The sequence below is a fragment of the Staurois parvus genome, unplaced genomic scaffold (genome assembly GCF_062004578.1).
Source record: "Staurois parvus isolate SC_StPar_1 unplaced genomic scaffold, SC_StPar_1.0 ptg000269l, whole genome shotgun sequence".
NCBI lineage: Eukaryota > Metazoa > Chordata > Amphibia > Anura > Ranidae > Staurois > Staurois parvus.
This window is the reverse complement of record NW_028318065.1, coordinates 173168-196732: the sequence shown is the minus strand read 5'-3', so window position 1 is coordinate 196732 and position 23565 is coordinate 173168. Positions and strand designations below refer to the sequence as shown.

Below are 23565 nucleotides of genomic sequence, written 5' to 3'. Positions count from 1 at the left end.
ATGAGTCCTTTGTCATTGTTAGTACCTATGGGTCAACTGTCATTTTCAGTACCTATTGATCATCTGTCATCTCCAGTGCCTATGGGACATCTGTCCTTCCAGACTAGGTATATGTGCAAGGTAAAGGTGACAGTTGAAGGAGTAGATGATCATATATGTATATAAGAATGGAGTTTTGGGCTGTAGAGGAGAGGTCCTCTAGTGGATGGATTCCGGCAGGCTCAGCAGTGTTACATTGTATCATTGTCAAGTTTTCTTTCCTGTGTTGGAATGTTACATGTAACAAGTCGCACAGATCGCTCTGCTGTAGACATTACAGGAGGAGTCTGCACTTCCAGGATCGAGCGATGCAAACAGCAATCTATGGATTTGTAGATCATATATGATATGTTATGTGATATGATATATGAGATGTAATATTGTGGTCTGTGGATGATGCCCCGATCCCTGTCTGCCTTCATCCTCGGAGTTTTCTGCACTCGCAGATAACAGATCCGGAGTGTCAGCCAATGACCCTGTGTGGGGTGATGTCCCTAATACTGGGTACCCTATAGAGGTGGGATCCTTCTGTACCCCAACAACCGGAGGTCCCCCATCTCCGGGGTACTCCATGGCGGTGATAGCTGCACCATTCCCCTTCAGACGCGGAAAACGTCACATTGTGGGGGAAGGAGAAGTCTTTAAATATGGTTGCGGAGGTGGGGGAGCTCCCAGCCCTGTGTGTGGGGGAGGCAGGCGACGGAGTTGGGAGGTGACACGTGGGGGCAGCTGGTGACAGCTCACAGGATAGAGGTGAGTAGGTGTATGGGGGGGCGGGGGAATTCCAGCTTTAACCCTTTAAATCGGAGATGACCTGCAGCATTTACTAGCCACACGGTCCAAACTACTTTGTTACAAGTCTGGTGTAAACATATCCAAGTAACACAATATCTACAGAATGGATTTATATCCAGCAGACTCAGACTTCACCTTCATCAAATTATCACAAGCAATCCTCACCAAGTTATCAGTGATAGCATAAAAACCAGGGACATCAAGTATCAGGGATGTCTTTAAAAAATCATTTACACCAAGTACTAGGGATGGCATTAAAAACCAGCGACACCAAGTACTAGGGATGGCATTAAAAAACAGTGACACCAAGTACTAGGGATGGCATTAAAAACCAGTGACACCAAGTACCTGGGATGGCATTAAAAAACAGCAACACAAAGTATCAAGGATGGCATTGAAAACCAGCAACAGCAAGTATCAGGGATGGCATTAAAAAAACATACAAACCAGGTACCAGAGATGGCTTACAAACCATCCACACCAAGCACCAGTGATAAAATTAAAACTACCCTTACCAAGTACTAGAGATGGAATTAAAAGCTGTCCACTCCAAGCATTACAAAGTATCCACCCCAAGTACCAGATATGTCATTACAAACCATCCACACCAAGTACCAGAGATGGCATAACAAACCATCCACCCCAAGTACCAGAGATGGCATAACAAACCATCCACCCCAAGTACTAGAGATGGCATAACAAAACATCCACCCCAAGTTCCAGAGATATCAAATCATCCACACCAAGTACCAGAGATGTCATTACAAACGATTCACACCCAGTACCAGATATGAAATTACAAAACTATCCACACCAAGTACCAGAGATGTCAAACCATCCACCCCAAGTACCAAAGATGGCATAACAAACCGTGCACCCCAAGCACCAGAGATGTCATTACAAACCATCCACACCAAGTTCCAGAGATGTCAAATCCTCTACACGAAGTACCATGGATGGTATTACAAACCATCCACACCAAGTACCAGATATGACATTACAAACTATCTACACCAAGTACCAAAGATGTCAAATCATCCACACCCAGTACCAGAGATGTCATTACAAACCATCCACCCCAAGTACCAGAGATGTCATTACAAACCATGCATGTAAATACCAGAGATGTCATTACAAACCATCCACATCAAGTACCAGAGATGTCATTGCAAACCATCCACCCCAAGTACCAAGGATGGCATAACAAACCATCCACCCCAAGTACCAAAGATGGCATAACAAACCGTCCACCCCAAGCACCAGAGATGTCATTACAAACCATCCACACCAAGTTCTAGAGATGACAAATCATCTACACCAAGTACCAGAGATAGCATTACAAACCATCCACACCAAGTACCAGATATGACATTACAAACTATCTACATCAAGTACCAAAGATATCAAATAATCCACACCAAGTACCAGACATGTCATTACAAACCATCCACACCAAATATCAGAGATGTGAAATCATCCACACCCAGTACCAGAGATGTCATAATAAATCATCCACACCAAGTACCAGAGATGTCATTACAAACCATCCACACCAAGTACCAGAGATGACATTACAAATCATCCACCCCAAGTACCAGAGATTACATTACATATCATTCACACCAAGTACCAGAGATGGCATTACAAACCATCCACACCAAGTACCAGAGATGGCATTACAAACCATCCACCCCAAGTACCAGAGATGGCATTACAAACCATCCACACCAAGTACCAGAGATGGCATTACAAACCATCCACACCAAGTACCAGAGATGTCAGTACAAACCATCCACACCAAGTACTAGAGATGGCATTACAAACCATCCACACCAAGTACCAGAGATGGCATTACAAACCATCCACACCAAGTACCAGAGATGGCATTACAAACCATCCACACCAAGTACTAGAGATGGCATTACAAACCATCCGCACCAAGTACCAGAGATGGCATTACAAACCATCCACACCAAGTACCAGAGATGGCATTACAAACCATCCACACCAAGTACCAGAGATGGCATTACAAACCATCCACACCAAGTACCAGAGATGTCAGTACAAACCATCCACACCAAGCACCAGAGATGTCAGTACAAACCATCCACACCAAGTACTAGAGATGGCATTACAAACCATCCACACCAAGTACCAGAGATGGCATTACAAACCATCCACACCAAGTACCAGAGATGGCATTACAAACCATCCACACCAAGTACTAGAGATGGCATTACAAACCATCCGCACCAAGTACCAGAGATGGCATTACAAACCATCCGCACCAAGTACCAGAGATGGCATTACAAACCATCCGCACCAAGTACCAGAGATGGCATTACAAACCATCCACGCCAAGTACCAGAGATGTCAGTACAAACCATCCGCACCAAGTACAAGAGATGGTATTAAAAACCATCCATGCCAAGTTCCAGAGATGGCATTAACAATCATTCACCGGAAGTACCAGAGATGTATTAAAAACTATCCACCCCATGTACCAGAGAAGGCAATAAAAAAATTAGCACACCAAGTAAGCCCAGGTTCACACTGATCCATTTGTGGATTCATTTTGAACTGCAGTGATTCGCTTGACATGAAAAATAAAATGCTTTCCTATATATGCAGTTCAGCCAGAGTGTGATTTGAAAAGAGGTCCTGTGTGTGTGTTTGGAGTGGGGCGATCTGTTTTTGGGCTCTATAGAGTTGAACTGAAACCGCATTGGAAATGATTATGTGTTCAGACAGAATGAGAATTCCTCTGACTGAGCAGCTTTGCAGGAAACAAGTTTAGTATATCCTGCTAAGGCTCTTTCACATGGACATTTTGATAGGGTCCTCCTGCCCGTTTTTCAGGTGGACCCAATCTGAACCTCTATTCTTCTCTATGGTGCGGCGGTTGTAAACTGACGTGCTTGTTTACACCCACCGACATCCAATCCGATCCACCAAAAAGAGATGGATGGGTATCCACTCCCCTTCCATCCTTCAGATTGGATGGGATGGCAATTGGATGGAAATGGACAGGTAGTCTGTTTCCATCCGACCACCCTTAGAGGACAGCAGGCTGTGTCTGTGTCCACTCTGCAGCAGCGTAGTGGACAGGAACCTGTCATCTACTTGTTCAGCGGGCATCAGCAGAGAGATCCCCTGCTGAGCAAGCAGATCCATTGACGGGTCCACCCCTTGTGAAAGGTTCCTGAGGAACAAGAGATCCAAAATCGCAGCTGGACCAAAATCGCATGCAAAACGCATTGGTATTCAAGCAGAACTGTAGGTGAATTACAACGCTGCTGCTCACTGAATCGCACTTGAAAACTGAACAAATTGGCACCGCATATGTCTGAATCTAGCCTAAAAGACTACAGACTCCCAGGGACAATGCTTCGAAACTCTGACTGTTCCTGAAAAAACACAAGGTACCAGGAAAATATAGTTCTCTTAAAGTTCAGCAAACTTTATCAATGCATGTGTATTTCTCCAGCAATACATATTTTAACATCTATTCCATAAGTTAGATCTTTTGGCAATGGTGTGCTGTGTTTTGTCAGTAAATAACTGTAGTTTAGTAATACAGTCAGGTCCATAAATATTGGAACATGGACACAATTCTAACATTTGTGGCTCTATACACCACCACAATGGATTTGAAATGAAACAAACAAAGATGTGCTTTAACTGCAGACTGTCAGCTTTAATTTGAGGGTATTTACATTTAAATCAGGTGAACGGTGTAGGAATTACAACAGTTTGCATATGTGCCTCCCACTTGTTAAGGGACCAAAAGTAATGGGACAATTGGCTTCTCAGCTGTTCCATGGCCAGGTGTGTGTTATTCCCTCATTATCCCAATTACAATGAGCAGATAAAAGGTCCAGAGTTCATTTCAAGTGTGCTATTTGCATTTGGAATCTGTTGCTGTCAACTCTCAAGATGAGATCCAAAGAGCTGTCACTATCAGTGAAGCAAGCCATCATTAGGCTGAAAAAACAAAACAAACCCATCAGAGAGATAGCAAAAACATTAGGCGTGGCCAAAACAACTGTTTGGAACATTCTTAAAAAGAAGGAACGCACCGGTGAGCTCAGCAACACCAAAAGACACGGAAAACAACTGTGGTGGATGACCGAAGAATTCTTTCACTGGTGAAGAAAACACCCTTCACAACAGTTGGCCAGATCAAGAACACTCTCCAGGAGGTAGGTGTATGTGTGTCAAAGTCAACAATCAAGAGAATACAGAGGGTTCACCACAAGATGTAAACCATTGATGAGCCTCAAAAACAGGAAGGCCAGATTAGAGTTTGCCAAACGACATCTAAAAAAGCCTTCACAGTTCTGGAACAACATCCTATGGACAGATGAGACCAAGATCAACTTGTACCAGAGTGATGGGAAGAGAAGAGTATGGAAAAGGAAAGGAACTGCTCATGATCCTAAGCATACCACCTCATCATTGAAGCATGGTGGTGGTAGTGTCATGGCGTGGGCATGTATGGCTGCCAATGGAACTGGTTCTCTTGTATTTATTGATGATGTGACTGCTGACAAAGGCAGCCGGATGGATTCTGAAGTGTTTCGGGAATATTATCTGCTCATATTCAGCCAAATGCGTCACAACTCATTGGACGCTTCACAGTGCAGATGGACAATGACCCAAAGCAGACTGCAAAAGCAACCAAAGAGTTTTTTAAGGGAAAGAAGTGGAATGTTCTGCAATGGCCAAGTCAATCACCTGACCTGAATCCGATTGAGCATTTCACTTGCTGAAGACAAAACTGAAGGGAAAATGCCCCAAGAACAAGCAGGAACTGAAGACAGTTGCAGTAGAGGCCTGGTAGAGCATTACCAGGGATGAAACCCAGCGTCTGGTGATGTCTATGCGTTCCAGACTTCAGGCTGTAATTGACTGCAAAGGATTGCAACCAAGTATTAAAAAGTGAAAGTTTGATTTATGATTATTATTCTGTCCCATTACTTTTGGTCCCTTAAGAAGTGGGAGGCACATATGCAAACTGTTGTAATTCCTACACCGTTCACCTGATTTGGATGTAAATACCCTCAAATTAAAGCTGACAGTCTGCAGTTAAAGCACATCTTGTTCATTTCATTTCAAATCCATTGTGGTGGTGTATAGAGCCAAAAATGTTAGAATTGTGTTGATGTCCCAATATTTATGGACCTGACTGTATATAAAGCAAAACAAAAAACATGTATAATGCTACAGTTCCCAGCCCTAGACCAGTAAACTGAACTCTGGTAGAATGCTGGCAGCACTTTCCACAGCTTTATTGAATGAACATGATAAGCATTAGTCACATCTGAATTGCCTTATTAATACTGGGAATTATTAAGAAATAACAAGGGAGAATGTCACCAACACACCGAGGATCACCAATATGGGTCCAAAAGTTTTAATGAACGGTCACATAATTACAGCAAGGCAACGTTTCAGAGTCTCGCAGGACCCCTTCATCAGTCATGTGACATGCCTGATGAAGGGGTCCTGTGAGACTCCAAAAAGTTGCCTTGCTGTAACTATGTGATCGTTCATTAAAACTTTTGGACCCATATTGGTGATCCTCGGTGTGCTGGTGACATTCTCCCTTGCTGATTCTGTTCGGTTCCAGCAGACAGTTGCTGCAGCACCCACTTATACACACAGCCATTTTTAACGCAGGAACGTGCGCGTTTGGATTATACACTTTTATTAAGAGATAAAACACATAACAAGGTCACACATGATGTCAGACATCGAGCTACCTACATTGTGGGAACATTTCTATAATTTTATGTCATAGGAACTAGTAGTGGTTAGCTAATTATATTCATCTTTACTTTTCAAAAAAATCAAACTGTATTATATGCTAGGTCAGGCAGCCAAAAGCTGATCCTTCAGTCATTTTGATGTTCAAAACAGTTATACATACTGTATACGTGCCACTGGGTCAGACTGTCAGGGTCAGGACTGGTATGCATTATGTAGGACAGTCTTTCTCAAACTCTGCAACACAGAAGAACCCTTGAAATAATTTTCTGGTCTCCAGGAACTCCTGATAGTAATTACCATGTCTTACTGTACATTAGTGCAATTGTCAGTTGGAAGAATGCTCCTTACACCATTGACCAGTGGGAAAAACGCCTCCTTACTGATAGTTAAAAACATCACTGGTTTCAATGGTTACTTATCTGATAAGCAGAAATTGTTAATTGCTCTTAGACAAGGCTTTTTTTCACAGAGAATAGGTGCTGGAACTCGCCTTTTCCAAGTCACCCCTTGTCTCCACCCCCTACCCACCTCCCAGTACCACCCTTTTAGAGAATACAGAACATATCATTTTGTGGTGCTAAGTAATTTGTATGGAATTTGGTAATGGCGACAAGAAAAGCCGTAAAATAGATCTCCTGCAGCCAATAACAATAGACCCCCTACCCCAGTGACAATAGATCCCCCCAACAATGGTTCACCTGCAACAAATTAAATCCCAGAGGCAACAACAGATCTCCCCATAGCCAGCATCAGTAGACTATCCAGTAGCCAGAAACCGTAGACTCCATCCTCAACAGTAGATCTTGCCTAGTAACAATTGCCCCCCAGCAACATAAGACACACCCCAGCAACAATATATCCCCCACTAGCAACAACAGACCCCCTTGCAAAAATAGATCTCCTCCAGCTGCAATAGATCCCCAGAAGCTTGGATCAATAGACCCTCCAGCGCACCCCAGCACTCCTTGCTGTTACATATATTCAGTGCTGTAGGTGCCGGAACTGCGTCCCCTGCATTCTCAGTGAAAAAAAGCCCTGGTCATAGAAACCCTAGCAACTCCAAAGGAACCTTAAGGCTCCAGGAACCCCAGTTAAGAAAGGCTGATGTAGTGTTTCAACTGTTTTCCAGAGAGGAGTGAGTGAATTATTGGTTAGTGTTGTAGAATTGGTCCCCTAGATTAATTTCCTACCAAGAACCCGGACATGTAGTTTGCATTGTATGTTCTCCCTATGTTTAGGCTTCTTAACCTTCCTGGCGGTATTCCCGAGTGTAGCTCAAAGTAAAGTTTCAGCACCACAAACGGTAACCCCAAGCTACACTCGGGAATACCCTACAGCGTTGCTCCAGGATCTCTTCTTCACTTACCTTGTCCTTCGCTCCCGCGATGTCCCCCCTGCAGCATCCCCGGCAATGTCCTCCGGCCGATGCCGGCATCTGTCTTCCGTGTTCTGTTCCCTGCTACGTCTGGACGTACGGGGACTGAACTGGTGGGAAATTTCAAAATGTCAAAAAGTGACATTCACAAAATACATTAAAATCACATAGTAAAACATTACTGTATCAAACCATTTCACATACATTTTGTCCCGAGTGCTTTGTCCTGTGCCCTGCCTGCATTTTTATTGTTCTTTCTGCCTGGAAACTGAGAAGTCCATGGCGTCCAAAAAGCGTCCCTTTAGTTCAAAAGTGGTTTTAGACTGGCTAGAGAACAGCGATAGTAAATTAGAACTACTTGCAGAATTGAGTGATAATGATTCGTGGGGAAATTCGACATCAGACACTGAAAACGATTTTGTGACTTTGCTCAGTGATGTGTGAACTTGGCGCTATAGTTCAAATTTCAGTGCTTTTGGTTTGATTATATTATTGAATAACATTTATTATTATTATATTATTATTTTTTATGATTATTTGTTATATTATAATTTATGATTTCGTGTTTCAAATTTTAACATACCCGGAATGTTTACTAGACTCTTGTTCGCACAGATTTCAGTGAGTTATTCCTAAAAATTACAGGCCTACAATAAAAAAACTACATATTTCCATGCAAAAAAATGTACCGCTTTGAGCACAGAAATACTGACATAATCACACCGCTAGGAAGGCTACGGGACTTCTTAGGCTTACTCTGGATGCAACAGTTGCCTCACATAGTATATTTAACATACTGGCTCCTTAGCCACCGCCTTTCTTTAAAACCATGTCTGCTCACTGCAGTTCTCCAAGGAAAACAGAAATATTAGTGTTTGCCTCTTCCCTAGACATTAATATACCATATGCATGAACTACCTGAATATTCTTGTTTATGTCTGTATCTGGCTAAAAACCTTTCCCAATGACTGGATTGTACATGTACATTCACCTGTCAAATGAATAGCCAGCTTTAGGGTTAGTCAAATGAAGAAGCAGCAAGTCAAATGCTTTCAGAGAAAATCAAAATCCAAAAACTATTTTCAAAACTGGTTCATAATCACATATCAAATGTAAAACACCCATGTAAGATACCCATGTACACTAACCTTTGGGAACATTAGATTGTAACTTCCATTGGGGAAAGGACAGATAGGAATGGTTCTGTGTTCTTTTCAAAACACAGTGGAAAATGTAGGAGTTATTTCATTTATCATAAGCTTATCCCTCTCTGTCTCCACACTTCTGCTTTAGGGGACTTTAAAGTGTTCCTAAACCCACAACAGTAAAATCAGCCTGTATATGCAGTAAAGCATGCTTGTTATACTCACTGTGGAACCTAAGGGGTTAATCCTCTGCATTGTGTAAAAAGGCTGTTTGATCCTTTCTTTTCTGCCCCTCCTCTTGTTCAAATGTCCACATCTTATCTCCTGATAAGACAGACTGAATCTGTAGTCCTTCTGCATGTGCTCAGTTAGTTTATAGGGCCAATCACCACTGCCCAAACAGAGGTCAGGGGTTTTGCATCCTCCTAGAGAAAACTCCTCCTACAAGCTTTAACCAGTGCCCAGCTGGTATTTAGCCATTTGTATTCACTAAAATAATTGCATTTCCATGTTCTGTATACTGGGGGAGACCAGATATATTGAGTACAGGGTCCTAGGTTTAGTAACACTTTAAACTCTTGTGCTTCCTAACTGGAGATGTGCATAAAACTCTTCTGAAATAAGCTTAACATCTACACTGCTTAATGATGCTCATGAGATAAGGGAAATTATTGTCACCTTCAACTTTGGATGTATGTATGTACTATATGTAGGCATATACAGTGCCTTGAAAAAGTATTCATGCCCCTTGAAATTTTCCATATTTTGTCATGTTACAACCAAAAACATAACTATATTTTATTGGGATTTTATGTGATAGACCAACACAAAGTGGCACATAATTGTGAAGTGGAAGGAAAAAGATAAATGGTTTTCAAAATTTTTTACAAATAAATATCTGAAAAGTGTGGCGTGCATTTGTATTCACTTCCCTTTACTCTGATACCCTTAGCTAAAATCTAGTGGAACCAATTGTCTTCAGAAGTCAACTAATTACTAAATAGAGTCCACCTGTGTGTAATTTAATATCAGTATAAATACAGCTGTTCTGTGAAGCCCTCAGAGGTTTGTTAGAGAACATTATTGAACAGACAGCATCATGAAGGCCAAGGAACACATCAGACAGGTCAGGGATAAAGTTGTGGAGAAGTTTAAAGCAGGATTAGTTTATAAAAAAATATTGCACGCTTTGAACATCTCGCAGAGAACTGTTCAATTCATCATCCGAAAATGGAAAGAGTATGGCACAACTGCAAACCTACCAAGACATGGCCATCCACCTAAATTGACAGGCCAGGCAAGGAGAGCATTAATCAGAGAAGCAGCCAAAAGGCCCATGATAACTCTGGGGGAGCTGCAGAGATCCAGAGCTCAGGTGGGAGAATCTGTCAACACGAGAACTATTAGTCGTGCACTCCACAAATCTGGCCTTTATGGAGGAGTGGGAAGAAGAAAGCCATTGTTGAAAGAAAACCATAAGAAGTCCCACTTGCAGTTTGCGAGAAGCCATGTGGGAGACACAGCAAACGTGGAAGAAGGTGCTGTGGTCAGATGAGACCAAAATGTTACTTTTTGGCCTGTGGCAGAAAACTAACACTGCACATCACCCTCAGTGGTGTATTTTGGATTTGTGCTGCCCTAGGCAAGACTAAAATCACACCCCCTATCTAAATTTGTCCCACCCCTACCTGTTTAGGATCCACCTCTTCATCTGTAAACTCCACCCCTTCTGCTTTAGGCTCCTCCTTTTCCTATTAGAGCTCCACCTCCAGGAGTTTGTCAGAGACTGCAGAGAAGATACAGGAGACGGTCAGAGACTGGACAGGATACAGGAGACAGTCAGAGATTGTGGACAGGATACATGAGACGGTCAGAGACTGTGGACAGGATACAGAAGACGGTCAGACATTGTGGACAGCATACAGGAGATGGTCAGAGACTGAGGACAGGATACAGGAGATGATCAGAGTCTTCTGACATACTATAGGAGATGGTCAGAGACTGTGGACAGGATACAGGAGATGGTCAGAGACGGAGGACAGAATACAGGAGATGGTCAGAGACTGAGGACAGGATACAGGAGAAGGTCAGAGATGGCGGACAGGATACAGAAGAAGGTCGGAGACTGAGGGCAGGATACAGGAGATGGTCAGAGATGGCGGACAGGATACAGGAGAAGGTCAGAGACTAAGGACAGGATACATGAGAAGTCAGAGATTATTATTATTATTATACAGTATTTATAAAGCGCCAATAGTTCACTCAGCGCTGTACATTACAAAGGGGGACAGAACATGTGACAGAACAATACCAATACAATGCAAAACATGAGGGGATCGAGGGCCCTGCTCTTTCGAGCTTACAATCTAGAAGGGATGGGATAGTGGTACAGGAGGAGATAGCTGTGGGGGATGGAGTGGTAGGAAGAGTGGAGGAGGTCAGCAAGTTAGCAGGGGGTGAGGTAGGCTTCCCTGAAGAGATGGGTTTTCAGGGTGCGCCTAAAGGAGAGGAGAGTAGGTGATAATCTGATGGGTTGGGGCAGGGAGTTCCAGAGGATGGGTGACACCCTGGAGAAGTCCTGGAGGCGGGCATGGGAGGAGGAGACCAGGGAGCTAGAGAGAAGGAGGTCTTGTGAGGAGCGGAGTGTGCGTGCTGGGTGGTACTTGGATATTAGGTCAGTGATGTAGTTCGGGGCAGTATGGTGGACAGCTTTGTACGTCAGTGTTAGGATTTTAAATTTGATCCGTTGCGCAATCGGAAGCCAGTGGAGGGATTGGCAGAGGGGGGTGGCGGAAACGGAGCGTTTGGAAAGGTGAATGAGTGAATGAGTCTGGCAGCCGTATTCAGGATCGACTGAAGCGGGGATAGCCAGCGGCGAGGCAGGCCAGTGAGGAGGGAGTTGCAGTAGTCGAGTCGTGATATGATGAGGGAGTGGATGAGCTGTTTAGTGGTTTCTGGGGTTAGGAACGTGCGGATTTTGGCGATGTTGCGGAGGTGGAGTCTGCACGAGTTTGTTAAAGATTGGACTTGGGGCTGGAAGGATAGGTTGGAGTCCAGAATGACACCAAGTACTCTGGCCTGCAGAGCGGGTTTGATATTGGCGTTGTTGGATGTGATGTAGAAGTCAATGGGGGGTGGGGTTCGGGCTGGGGGGAAGACAAGGAGCTCGGTTTTGGAGAGATTCAGTTTAAGGAAGTGGAGCGACATCCATTCTGATATGTCGCTCAGTAGGTGTGTGATTTGGGCAGAGACCGAGGGGGTGAGGTGGGGGGTTGAGAGATAGATTTGTGTGTCGTCGGCATAGAGGTGGTAGTTGAAGCCGTGAGAGTGTATGAGTTGGCCAAGGGAGGAGGTGTAGATGGAGAAGAGAAGGGGCCCAAGGACAGAGCCTTGAGGGACCCCAACAGAGAGGGGGAGTGAGGGGGAGGTGGTAGCATTATAGGTAACGCTGAAAGAGCGTTGTGACAGGTAGGATGAGAGCCAGGAGAGAGCAGAATCTCTGAGGCCGAGGGAGTGTAGTATTTTGAGGAGGAGGGGGTGGTCAACTGTGTCGAAGGCCGCAGAGAGGTCAAGGAGTAGGAGCACTGAATAGTGGCCATTAGCTTTGGCGGTTAGAAGGTCGTTGGAGAGTTTGAGTAAGGCGGTTTCGGTGGAGTGTAGGGGGCGGAAGCCAGATCGAGGAGGTTGTTGTCGTTGAGGTGAGAGCATAGGCGGGTGTAGACGAGGCGCTCGAGGAGTTTAGATGTAAGTGGGAGCAGGGAGATGGGTCTGAGGTTGTTCGGGTCATTGGGGTCCAGGGAGGGCTTTTTAAGTATGGGGGTGATGTGTGCATGCTTCAGTGGGGAGGGGAAAGTGCCGGAGGAGAGGGAGAGATTAAAGATGTGGGTGAGGGAGCGTAGGATGGAGGGGGAGGGAGGTCGTAGGAATTGTGAGGGGATAGGGTCGAGGGGGCAGGTGGTGAGGCGGGCATCAGAGAGGATCTTGGAGACTTCCTCGATGGTAGTAAGGTCAAAGGTGCGGAGTGTTGGGGGAGCTTCAGTATGAGGAATGTAGGGTGGGGTGGGAGAGGAGGTCAGAGCAGTGGTGAGGCCGTGGGAGAGGGGTGAAGAGGGGGTAGCTAAGTGAGGGGGAAGGGGGTTGGAGGGAGTTTGAGCAGCGACGAAGTCCCTGCGGGTAATGTCGAGGGGGAGGGGGGATGATGGGGTAGCTGTGTGAGAGGGGACGGGTTGAGAGGGCGTGTGAGTTGCGGCAATGTCCTTGCGAATTGTGTCAATCTTGTTTTTGAAGTGATTGGCAATATCAAGGGCGGTGAGTGAGGTGCTGGGTGGAGGTGGGGGTGGAGAGAGTAGAGAGTTGAAGGTGGAGAAGAGTCGGCGAGGATTGGAGGAGAGGGCCTTGATGAGGGTCAGGAAGTAGGCTTGTTTGGCTGCGTGGAGGGAGGAGGTGTAGGTGCGGAAGGCAGATTTGTAGCAGGTGAAAGCTTGTTGGGATTTTGTTTTTGCGCCATAGATGGCAGACAGATACAGGAGAAGGTCGGAGACTGAGGACAGGATACAGGAGAAGGTCAGAGATGGTGGACAGGATACAGGAGAAGGTCGGAGACTGAGGACAGGATACAGGAGAAGGTCAGAGACTGAGGGCAGGATACAGGAGAAGTCAGAGACTGAGGGCAGGATACAGGAGAAGGTCAGAGACTGAGGGCAGGATACAGGAGTTAGTCAGAGATGGTGGACAGGATACAGGACAAGGTCAGAGACTGAGGACAGGATACAGGAGATGATCAGGGTCTGCTGACATACTAAAGGAGATGGTCAGAGACAGTGGACAGGATACAGGGGATGGTCAGAGACTGTGGACAGGATACAGGGGATGGTCAGAGACTGTGGACAGGATACAGGGGATGGTCAGAGACTGTGGACAGGATACAGGGGATGGTCAGAGACTGCAGACATGATACAGGGGATGGTCAGAGACTGCAGACATGATACAGGAGATGATCAGAGTCTGCTGATATACTACAGGAGATGGTCAGAGATTGTATACAGGATATAGGAGAGATCAGAGACTGCAAACATAGTACAGGAGACAGTCAGAGACTGCGGACATAGTACAGGAGATGACCGGAGACTGCGGACAGGATAGAGGAGACAGTCAGACTGCGGACAGGATACAGGAGATGGTCAAGGACTGAACCAGCTGTATAGGCCTGGTCTATACCAAGCACTATAGATATCTGGTTTGCCTACACACATTAGACGGGTGCTGCACAACCTGTTAGACCCCGAAGCCACTCAAAGAGTCTAGTCTACATCAAGCTTTCACCAATATCACACATCCAGCACCTCCGAGAAGACTCACATACTGCACCTCCTAGGTAAAACGAGTAGAACCTCGATATCTTCATAGACATTGTGCCCTTTATTGGTCATGGCCAGGCCTGACTAGGACAAAAAATAAGCCCGGGCACTTTGGACTGAGCAGCCCAAAGCCCAGGGACCCTTTCCTCAGAGCCTGGTGGTGGAACGCAAGGGTCTGGTCACAGGAGTGGCCTTTGCGACCCTGTTAGTTTTGCCACTAGTGCCAGTAGGTTTTTCGTTTTATTTACATTTTTTTTTACATTTTTTTGGAGGAGGGAAGGAAGAGAGAGAGAGGGGGGGGGGAGAAGAGAGGAGAGAGAAGAGAGAGAGGGGGGGGGAGAGGGAGAGAGAGGGGGGAAAGAGGAGTGGAGAGAGGGAGGGAGAGAGAGAGGAGACAGAGAGAGAGAGAGGGGGGGAGGGAGAGGGAGAGAGAGGGAGGGGGGGGCAGAGAGGAGGGAGAGAGAGGGGAGAAGGAGAGTGGAGAGAGAGGAGGGGGAGAAAGAGAGGGTGGGATCAGAGAGGGGAGAGAGAGGGGAGAGGGGGAGAGGGAGAGAGGAGGGGGAGCTTTGGCGAGTTGGTCCGCTATGCAGCTCGTCGTGTCTCGTCTCGTCCCCTCCTCTCTCAGTTACTCTCGCTTCCTGCTCTCTATCTGGCGCCCTGCTTTCTCCTCGATCAGCTCCCACTCGTCGCTAGCGCGCTGGTAGCAGCGCGATCTGGTTGTACGCTCCGTCAGCTGCGTGTCGTTTTGTGGTCTCGTTTTTTCGCTACTCTATTTACTTGGGTTGGTGGTTTTGGGGGGGGTGCTCTCTATCCTTTTAGCTCTGTGCCGCCAGAGGTGTGGGGCTCCCCGCTTTAGCCTTTCTCTTTCTCAGCTGCCTTTTTCTCGTGCTCTCCTTTCTTGCTTGCTCTCCGTTTCGGAGGATCCGTTCTCGTCTCTTGGTTCTCTCTGCTCTCTCTATAGGACACTCGCTCTGCGTTCTGGACACGCTCTGCTCTCCTGTGTTAGGGCCCGTCCTCCCCCCTTTCATTGCAGTCCTAGATGTCCTGGGTCCGCCACAGAGTAGGGCGGTGTGGGAGCTTCGTGTGGCCGGCATCTTTCTCTCTGCACTCCTGTCTGTGTGAGGGGGGTACTGTAAGCACTGGTGACTGCATATGTTGACAGATCCCCTGCAGTGCTGGAGGGGGGGCCGTGGGGGAGCATACAGGAGCTGACCTCATGCAGTAGATGGATAGGAGAGGTGATCGGGCGGCACATAGAGCAACTGAGAAATGCACGGTCCTCTATGTGTCACCCGTCCCCCTCTCCAGGCGGCCCCATGGCTGACAGGTTCTCTGTCTCCTCACCCATCCTCGCCGCCGAGCACACAGGAACCCGCCCGAACACCCCCAGCTCTAGCACACACGAGCACACCCCCCTAGCCAAGCACCTCCCTTTGCAGCGACGGCACTGGTCCTTTCTGCCTGGGAGCGATGCCGCCCCCCTGAAAAATGTCGCCCAAGGCAGATGCCTTGTTTGCCTCGCGGCAGATACGCCCCTGATCACCCTGAACACACCATCCCCACTGTGAAACGTGGTGGCAGCATTATGTTGTGGAGTTGCTTTTCTTCTGCATGGACAGGAAAGCTGGTCAGAGTTGATGAGAAAGATGGATGGAGCCAAATATAGGGCAATCTTAGAAGAAAACCTGTTACAGCCTGCAAAAGATTTGAGACTGGGACGAAAGCTTACCTTCTAGCAGGACAATGACCCTAAACATACAGCCAGAGCTACAATGGAATGGTTTAGATCAAACCATATTCATGTGTTAAAATGGACCAGTCAAAGTCCAGACCTAAATCCAATTGAGAATCTGTGGCAAGACTGGAAAATTGCTGTTCACAGACATTCTCCATTCATTCTGACTTGCAAAGAAGAATGGGCAAAAATGTCACTCTCTAGAGGTGCAAAGCTGGTAGAGACATCCCCAAAAGACTCGCAGCTGTAATTGCAGAGAAAGGTGGTTCTACAAAGTACTGACTGACGGAAGTACTGACAGTATTAGAATACAAATGCACGCCACACTTTTCACATATTTATTTGTAAACAATTCTGAAAACCATTTATCATTTTCCTTCCACTTCACATTATGTGCCACTTTGTGTTGGTCTATCACGTAAAAACCCAATAAAATACATTTACGTTTTTGGTTGTAACATGACAAAATGTGGAAAATGTCAAGGGTATGAATACTTTTTCAAGACACTGTTTGTATGTGTGCATGCATGGCAGTAGTTTTGCATTTTTCCAACTCATATCAAAACAGAAAAGCTAGTATATAAAGCATCCATTTTCTACATACTACAGTCTCAAAGCTGAGCATCAGGCAAGCAGGCAAATGTACAACTGAGCTTCATATATGCACTTTGTCTTATCTAAAAGAGGATTTGTTCTTAGCTTCAGGTAATGTTGTGATCCAGGCACCCCTCCAAGACAGCACAGCAAAATCCTGACTTTTAAAACTTTTTTTTTACATTTCTTCCTGATTCCATGCTTAGGCAAATTACCGTATTTTCCGGCGTATAAGACGACTGGGCGTATAAGACGACCCCCTACTTTTCCTGTTAAAATATAGGGTTTGAGCTATACTCGCCGTATAAGACTACCCCTCTTCCAACGCACACCAAATAAAAATGAAAAAACATCAGATTTGATTTCAATATGGTATGCTATTTCAGTATGGTATTCCAATGATGGGGTGCTATTCCTCCCACTGACACCAATGATGAGGCACTACTCCTCCCACTGATACCAATGATGGGGCACTATTTCATCCACTAACACCAATGATGGGGCACTATTCCTCCCACTGATACCAATGATGGGACACTATTCCTCCCACTGACACCAATGATGGTGCCCCATCATTAGTGTCAGTGTGTGAGGAATAGTGCCCCATCATTAGTCAGTGGGAGGAGTAGTGCCCCATCATTAGTCAGTGGGAGGAATAGTGCCCCATCATTGGTGTCAGTGGGAAGAATCGTGCCCCATCATTGGTGTCGGTGGGAGGAATAGTGTCCCATCATTAGTGTCAGTGGGAGGAATAGTGTCCCATCATTGGTGTCAGTGGGAGGAATAGTGCTCCATCATTGGTGTCAGTGGGAGGAATAGTGTCCCATCATTGGTGTCAGTGGGAGGAATAGTGCTCCATCATTGGTGTCAGTGGGAGGAATAGCGGCCCATCATTGGTATCAGTGGGAGGAATAGCACCCCATCATTGGTATCAGTGGGAGGAATAGCACCCCATCATTGGTGTCAGTGGGAGGAATAGCACCCCATCATTGGTGTCAGTGGGAGGAATAGCGCCCCATCATTGGTATCAGTGGCAGGAATTGCGCCCCATCATTAGTGCCAGTGGGAGGAATAGCGCCCCATCATTGGTATCAGTGGCAGGAATTGCGCCCCATCATTGGTGTCAGTGGGAGGAATTGCGCCCCATCATTGGTGTCAGTGGCAGGAATAGTGCCCCATCATTGGTATCAGTGGGGAGAATAGTGCCCCATCATTGGTGTCAGTGGGGAGGAGGAATAGTGCCCCATCATTGGTATCAGTGGGGAAAATAGTGCCCCATCATTGGTATCAGTGGGGAGAACAGTGCCTCACCGTTGGTGTCAGTGGGGGAGGAACAGTGCCTCATCGTTGGTGTCAGGGTGGAGGAGGAATAGTGCCCCATCGTTAGTGTCAGTGGGGGAGAGGAGCAGCTGCTCCTTCTTTCAGTTCGGCCGCTCGATTTTCGCGGGGCCGCTCGGCTCCGCCTCCTCGCCGGTGATTGGTCGCCTGTGTGCCTTTCCAGTGCTGGCGCCCAATCACCGGTGAGGAGGCGGAGCCGAGCGGCCGCGTGACCATCGAGCTGCCGAACTGAAAGAAGGAGCAGCCGCGCTTCCTGGACCGGATCGTCGTGGGACCGGAGCCAGGTAAGGTACAGCAGCCCCTCTGCCCACCCCTGTACTTAGTGTCCATTGGAGGAGGAGGGGGGGCGGCGCCACGCCGCCCCTCGAAAAAGTGCCGCCCTGACACTGGCTCGCACCGGCGTATAAGACGACCCCCGACTTTTCAGAAGATTTTCAGGGGTTGAAAAGTCGTCTTATACGCCGGAAAATACGGTACGTCATAAATCTCAGTATACAGGTGTTTGTGTGTGTGAGGGGGGATTTCTCAGCTAAGCACAAACTTCTGCATGTACGATTGTGTTCAAAATAATAGCAGTGTGTTGAAAAAAGTGAATAAAGCTCAAAATCCTTCTAATAGCATTTACTTCCATACACACAGATGCATTGGGAACACTACACATTCTATTCCAAATCAAAACATGAAGAAAAATATATCAAATTTGTGTTGTTCCTCTAAAAAAATTGAAGAAAAGTAAATATTAGACTGTTCAAAAAATAGCAGTGTTTGTATTCTTCTTTACAAACTCAAACATTCACTATATAAACTGAAAAATGTTTGAAGATTTTGCTTTCCTTTGAATCACTTAATTAATATTTAGTTGTATAAACACTGTTTCTGAGAACTGCTGTACATCTGTGTTGCATGGAGTCAACCAACTTCTGGCACCTGTGAACAGGTATTCCAGCCCAGGATGATTGGACTACATTCCACAGTTCTCTATTTCTTGATTTTGCCTCAGAAACTGCATTTTTGATGTCACCCCACAAGTTTTCTATTGGATTAAGATCCGGGGATTGGGCTGGCCACTCCATAACGTCAACCTTGTTGGTCTGGAACCAAGATGTTGCATGTTTACTGGTGTGTTTGGGGCCGTTGTCTTGTTGGAACACCCATTTCAAGGGCATTTCCTCTTCAGCATAAGGCAGCATGACCTCTTCAAGTATTCTGATGTATTCAAACTGATCCATGATCCCTGGTATGCGATAAATAGGCCCAACACCGTAGTATGACAAACATCCCCATATCATGATGCTTGCACCACCATGCTTCACTGTCTTCACAGTGTACTGTGGCTTGAATTCAGTGTTTGGGGGTCGTCTGACAAACTGTCTCCGCCCGCTAGACCCAAAAAGAACAATCTTACTTTCATCAGTCCACAAAATGTTGCGCCATTTCTCTTTAGGCCAGTCAATGTGCGCTTTGGCAAATTGTAACCTCTTCAGCACGTTTTTTTTTCAACAGTGGGACTTTGCGGGGGCTTCTTGCAGATAGCTTGGCTTCACATAGGCGTCTTCTAATTGTAACAGTACTCACAGGTAACTTTAGACCTTCTTTGATCTTCCTGGAGCTGATTGTTGGCTGAGTCCTTGCCATTTTGGCTATTCTTCTATCCATTCAAATAGTAGTTTTTCATTTTCTTCCACGTCTTTCAGGTTTTGGTTGCCATTTTAAAGCATTTGCGATCATTTTAGCTGAGCAGCCTATCATTTTCTGCACTTCTTTATATGTTTTCCCCTCTCCAATCAACTTTTAATCAAGGTACGCTGTTCTTCTGAACAATGTCTGGAATGACCCATTTTCCTCAGAATTTCAGAGAGAAATGCACTGTAACCAGCATGTACAACATTTGCTGCCTTCCTTCCTTAAATAAGGGCAGTAATTGCCACCTGTTTTTCAAAGAATGAATGACCTCACTAATAGAACTCCACATTGCTATTATTTTGAACATGCCCCTTTCAATTAGTGATTCAATTACACAGAATCAGCAGCATGCATGTCATGACTGTTGGGTCTGTTGGATCTCTATTACTCTACTACACCTGCTAGTAAATTATTTGCCATGTAGAAATATAATTTCTACCAAAAACAGTGATTGACCAGGTTAGTGATGTGTGACTGCTATTATTTTGAACACAACTGTATGCCTGAGCTAAGGACAGATGGATTCCAAGAAGTAAATGCTACATGAATCATCTGCCTGGATGGATGCATTTGCGTTGAACATTAAAAATGAATTAAATTGTCTTTTTGGTTTTTGGTGCTAAGATGCAGTGTAGTTCTGCTTTAAGCAACACAGCTTGGATAATGAAGCTGCATGCCCACAATGACAAGGGTATTGTTTTGCTCATTCTGCTCTCCCCTCCTCTCAACAAGCTCCTAAATTCTGCTGAGGAGGGAAATACAGAAAGCTTAAAAAAGACATTTAGAGTACTTACATTAGCTGCAAAAAATACATCACTAGATTTTTTTTTTCAATATCTGCCTTGAGTTTGTTTTTAGCTGTCAGACACATGCCTACTTCTCCACATTTAAAGTGGAATTCCAGGCTCTAACTATCTTCTGTTAAAACTGCGCCCACCCCCATCTAGTGCCTGGTCCCCTTTTTTTTCTTTTTTTTTGGTTTAACCCAGCGGGCTAAGCGGTATTAGTACAGCAATCTTTCTTGCTGTGTCTTTGTGTTCTCACAGGGGGACTGTGGACTCCCCCCGCCCCTGAACACACCGATCGCTGATCGAATGCTGTTTTTTTAGCATGTCCCTTCGACAAAAGTTGGTCCTTAGACCGGCTACTGTTGGAAAGACAGCTGTACACATGGTCTCAGTCTCAGCCTGTTCCTGCTGAACTGGCCGATATTTGGACCATGTGTACCCAGATTAACACCTATTCTAACTGGTCAAGTCATGCAATTTCCCCAGCGACTGGCTCCTGAGGAGAGGACAGAGTGCCGACAACAGCTGAAATGCCTGGGCAGTGATGTCAGCCATAGGCATCCATTGTCAGGTGTCCTTCCTCTCCCCTAAAGCTGCCACTAGCTGAGAGAGAAGAGCCGAGCATGTGACTAGACAGGAGTGCCCTGAGAATAGATAGGTATGCACCAGGGGCGGAATGACAACTCATGGGGCCCCTGTGCAATAGGGGATCATGGGGCCCCTGTGTCCTTGCCCAAACTCAAATAAGCCTAAGAAAAAGGTACCAGGGGCATCTCATGGGGCCCCCTACTGACCCCAGGCCCTCGGGCAGTGCCCAAGTTTCCAAATGGTCAGTCCGCCCCTGGTATGCACAACTTCTTTCTATAGGGTAGTTAGAATAGGAGTTAGAAGGGGATGGGAGCAGATTTAAAGTATATGTAAACTCTCACCTTGTAAAACAACCCATACAGTTTAAAATAGAAATGAAAGGTAAAACATTTGTGCATAGATATAAAAAACATTATAAATACTTTTCCCCTTTTCTATAAGTGATCACATACCCTCTGCTCTCAGAGCTTCGGAAGGAGAAACAGCATCACACTGATCTTCCCTGTGAAAGTCTGTGCAGGGCGGACGTGTCAGCACAAGTCTGATCACTGGAGCATAGCAGACTGAGATCCTGGCACAGCTAGAGAACGGACCACGGTGTGTTCTTCTGCCTAGTGTGGTCAGTTGTTAATAGGAAAGTAGAGGGACTGGCAGGAACACCAGGGATTTCACACAAAGGAAGCAATACAAAGAGAACAGGATGCTTTTTCATACAAACAAACATGGTACAGCAAGCACATATCAGGGATATGAAATGTCACATTTACATCTTCTTTAATTCTTGAAAATCTACACTGAAATATCAGTTTTGGATGGGCTGTCCCTTTTATAATGGAAGACTGATTTTTCACTGAGAATGGAGTGAATAAAAACTGCACTTCCAAAGATGGCATTCTCTCCAACAACTAATACATTTAAACATCCACTTTGTCTCTTTAGGCCAAACCATATTTTCTCAATCAGAAACTATCCAATCACAAGCCACATTGCATATGTGTTTTCATTGCTTACTCACATGCGGTAGTTGAATTAAATTATTTCAAAACAGTACCATGGATACTACAGACATTAATATCATTCACAAAGCATAAAGAGTCAAACTTTGGTCAAAGGCATGCTGGCAGCTAATGTTATCAAGGTCTCTCAGCTCTGACAGCAATACAAAGATTACATATAGGTCTGGTGTGCATTAGCATGGACGAGTCTCCCTGAATGTTTGCAGTGCAGGTCACTAATTACATCTGAACTGTTCACTGACATCTAGAAAATGCTATATTGTGCAACTAGGTTACTTTTTATTATTTTATTTTTTAATCCCCATGTCCTACCTACCAGGAGCTCAGCACACAGTGATCACAGATGCTTTTGAGGAAAACTTCAGAGTACCTTTTTCCTCTTCCCAATTTTTTGTACTCAAGGTTAGTACAATGAATATTGTAGTGTTTTTTTAGCTTAGTTACAGTTGCAAGAAAAAGTATGTGAACCCCTTGGGATTACGTGGAGTTTTGCATGAATTGGGCATAAAATGTGCTCTGAACGTCATCTAAGTCACAACAATAGAAGAACACAGTCTGCTGAACATAATACTACACAAACATTAGATGTTGCCATGGTTTAATTGCACATAACATGTAAACATTCACAGTGCAGGGAGGAAAAAATATGTGAACCTTTGGACTTATTAACTGGTTGACCCTCCTTTTGGCAGCAATAACCTCAACCAAACGTTTCCTGTAGTTGCAGATCAGACCTGCACAACGATCTGGAGTCATTTTGGACCACTCCTCTTCACAAAACTGTTTCAGTGTAGCAATATTCTTGGGATGTCTGGTGTGAATCGCTCTCTTAAGGTCATGCTACAGCATTTCAATCGGGTTGAGGTCAGGACTCTGACTGGGCCACTCCAGAAGGCGTATTCTGTGCTGTTGCAGCCATTGTTTTGTTGAATTACTTGTATGCTTTGGGTCATTGTCCTGTTGCATCACCCATCCTCTGCGGAGCTTCAGTTGGCGGACAGATGGTCGTACGTTTTCCTGCAAAATGTCTTGATAAACTCTGGAATTCATTTTCCCATCAATGATAACAATCCGTCCAGGCCCTGAGGCAGCAAAGCAGCCCCAAACCATGATGCTCCCTCCGCCATGTTTTACAGTGGGGATGAGGTTTTGATGTTGGTGTGCTGTGCCTTTTTTTCTCCACACATAGTGTTGTGTGTTCTTCCCAAACAACTCAATCTTGGTTTCATCTGTCCACAGTATATTTTGCCAGTAGTGCTGTGGAACATCCAGGTGTTTTTTTGCAAACTTCAAACGTGCTGCAATCTTCTTTTTGGACAGCAATGGCTTCCTCCGTGGTG

The 23565-nt window shown here is 45.5% G+C and overlaps 1 protein-coding gene across 1 annotated transcript in view; it reads left to right on the top strand.

Annotated features, from left to right (window-relative positions):
- EGR3 (early growth response 3) overlaps window positions 1-23565 on the top strand; it is a 44658-nt gene that overhangs the window by 1663 nt on the left and 19430 nt on the right. The gene's annotated exons all lie outside the window — the stretch shown is intronic.